Source organism: Panthera tigris, chromosome A1, assembly GCF_018350195.1.
Source record: "Panthera tigris isolate Pti1 chromosome A1, P.tigris_Pti1_mat1.1, whole genome shotgun sequence".
In the NCBI taxonomy this organism is placed as follows: Eukaryota; Metazoa; Chordata; class Mammalia; order Carnivora; family Felidae; genus Panthera; species Panthera tigris.
Window position 1 is genome coordinate 142,363,176 of NC_056660.1, and position 3,124 is coordinate 142,366,299.

General features: G+C 43.0%; 1 pseudogene; it reads left to right on the plus strand.

The window, feature by feature from the left end:
- The first annotated feature begins 1,360 nt into the window (after positions 1-1,360).
- LOC102962804 lies at positions 1,361-1,673 on the plus strand (annotated as a pseudogene).
- The last annotated feature ends 1,451 nt before the right edge of the window (positions 1,674-3,124 follow it).

Below are 3,124 nucleotides of genomic sequence, written 5' to 3' on the forward strand. Positions count from 1 at the left end.
TATATATTTACATATATATATATGTGTGTGTGTGTGTGTATATATGTATATATATATATATATATATACACATATATGTTTGTTTTTTTTTTTTATTTGAGAGAGAGAGAGTGAGAGTGCACAAGCAGGGGAGAAGGACAGAGGGAGGGAAAGAAAATCCTAAGCAGGCTTCACACTCAGCACAGAGCCTGATGTGGGGCTTGATCCCACAACCCTGGGATTATGATATGAGCCAAAATCAAGAGTTGGACCCTCAACCAACTGAGCCACCCAGATGCCCCAAAAGAAAAATTTAATATATATTATACCCCTTGACCCTCTATGATTACAGAGTCTTTGTATATCCTGTTTCCTTGACTTGAATCATTCTTCACTCTTTGATAACTCCAACTCCTTCACATTTCTGCTGAAGCATCATTTTATAGGGAAACTTTCCTTGGTGCTTATGACCAGGTGAAATCCTCCCCATCTCCTAGTACTTTGTACATCTCCTTCCCAGTGCTCATCAACTTATCTTACATATATTTGTGTTATTATATTCTGCCCCTCACTAGACTAAGCCAAAAAGGCATGGATTTGTCTAATTTCTTCTCCCTATTGTATCCTATCACCTAGCTTAGTGTCTGCTACATAGCAGTTGCTCAAAAAATATTTACTGGGTAAATGAATGCATAAACTAAAATATAACCAACATCAAATCCTTTCCCCAAAATAAGTCTTTATGACAGACAACAACCAGAAGGAGAATAAAGCATCTTCTTGAATGAAAGAACATATTAAAAAAAGAAAACCCCGGGACACCTGGGCAGCTCAGTCGGTTGGGCATCCCACTTTGGCTCAGGTCATGATCTCAAGGTTTGTGAATTCAAGCCTGCATCTGGCTCTGTGCTGACAGCTCAGAGCCTGGAGCCTGCTTCAGATTCTGTGCCTCCTTCTCTCTACCCCTCCCCAGCTTGCACTCTGTCTCTCTGTCTTTCTCAAAAATAAATAAACATTTAACAATTTTAAAAACTGGGACGCCTTGGGGGGTGGGGCTCAGTTGTTGAGCTTCTGACTTTGTGTCAGGTCATGATCTCACTGTCCACGAGTTCGAGCCTCGAGTCCGGCTCTGTGCTGACAGCTCAGAGGCTGGAGCCTGCTTTGGATTCTCTCTGCCCCTCCCCCACTCATGCTCGCGCGCGCTCTCTCTCTCTGTCAAAAATAAACATTAAAAAATTTTTAATTAAAAAAAAAAAGAAAGAAAAGAAAACCCCAATCGCTGTGACCTACTTGCACAGCACGTCACAGCGATTGGGGTTTTCTTCCTTCCTTCCTTTCTTTCTTTCTTTTTAAAAAAAATTTTAATGTTTATTAGGCAGCTATGTCTGATCGCGGCAGGGGCGGGAAGGGCCTGGGCATGGGGGGCGCCAAGCGCCACCGCAAGGTGCTGCCCGTCAACATCCAGGGCATCACTAAGCCCCCCATCTGGCGGCTGGCCCAGTTTGGCGGCGTCAAGCGCATCTCTGGCCTCATCTAGGAGGAGACCTGGGGGGGTACTCAAGGTCTTCCTGGAGAAGGTAATCCCCGACGCTGTCACCTACACAGAGCACGCCAAGCGCAAAACAGTCACAGCCATGGAGGTAGTCTACCTGCTCAAGCACCAGGGCAGCACCCTCTATGGCTTTGGGGGCTAAAACCTCATCACCCCTTTTTCTCCAAATAAAGGCCCTTTTCAGGGCTGCCAAAAAAAGAAAAAAGAAAACAACCTGGCACATAGTAGGTTTACAATTTTGTAAAAAATTCACCTGCTTTAAAGCTTTCATACAGCCAATATCTGCATTCTGTTCTTCTATGTACCATAGGCCCCCATTATCCACAGGTATATATTCCAAGACCTTCCAGTGGATGGCTAAAACTGCAGATAGTACCAAACCTTATATATATCCTGTTTTTTTTCTTTTCTTTTTTTGTAATGTTTATTTATTTTTGTGAGAGACAGAGTGCAAGTGGAGGACAGGCAGAGAGAGGGAGACACAGAATCTGAGCAGGGTCCAGGCTCCGTGCTGTCAGCACAGAGCCAGAAGGGGGGCTCCAATTCTCAAACCAAACCATGAGATCATGACCTGAGCCAAAATCGGACGCTTAGCCGACTGAGCCACCCAGGCACCCCTATACTGTTTTTTTTCTTATATATACATACCTATGATAAAGTTTAATTTATAGGGGCGCCTGGGTGGCTCAGTCGGTTAAGCGTCCGACTTCAGCTCAGGTCACGATCTCCCGGTCCGTGAGTTCGGGCCCTGCGTGGGGCTCTGGGCTGATGGCTCGGAGCCTGGAGCCTGCTTCCTGTTCTGTGTCTCCCTCTCTCTCTGCCCCTCCCCCGTTCATGCTCTGTCTCTCTCTGTCCCAAAAATAAATAAACGTTAAAAAAAATTTTTTTTAAATAAAAAAAGTTTAATTTATAAATTTAGAGATTAACAATAATTAATAATAAAATAGAACAATTATAACAATATTCTATTATGAACACTATTTGAATGTGGTCTCTCTGTTTCTCTCAAAACATCTTGTCTGACTGCACTTACCTTTTCTTCTTGTGATGATATGAGATGGTAAAATGCCCATGTGATAAGATGACAGTGAGGTGAATGTTGTAGGTGTTATGATGGAGCGTTAGTCTGGTCTTGACCTCCCGATGATTCATCAGGAGTACCGTCTGCTTCCAGACCACACTTAACTGAGGGAAACTAAAACGCAGAAAGCAAAACTGCAGATAAAAGGCAACTACTGTACTCTTGGAGAGCAGGACCAAAGCAATGCACTTTGCTTCCAGGATGCTAATAAATGAAGTGTTTTTGTCTTTCTGTTTCTGCTTCCTGAACATTTTTTGCTTTGTGTAAATTTACGTAACTACACAAGATATATTAGGCCAAGTGAAAGAAAAAGTTGCAAGGATTTCCACTTTGCAAATTGGGCAGGATGCCTGGAAGGGACAAAATTAACGTCTTCCCATTAAATGAATACCCAGTTGTCTACTCTTAAGGCTCAGATAAAGTATCTACTAGAAAAGGAGCCATCTCTAAATATGAGCCAGAAAATTCAGGATTTCAAGTTGAGCCTTCTCAATGTGTGCATAAGACACTCA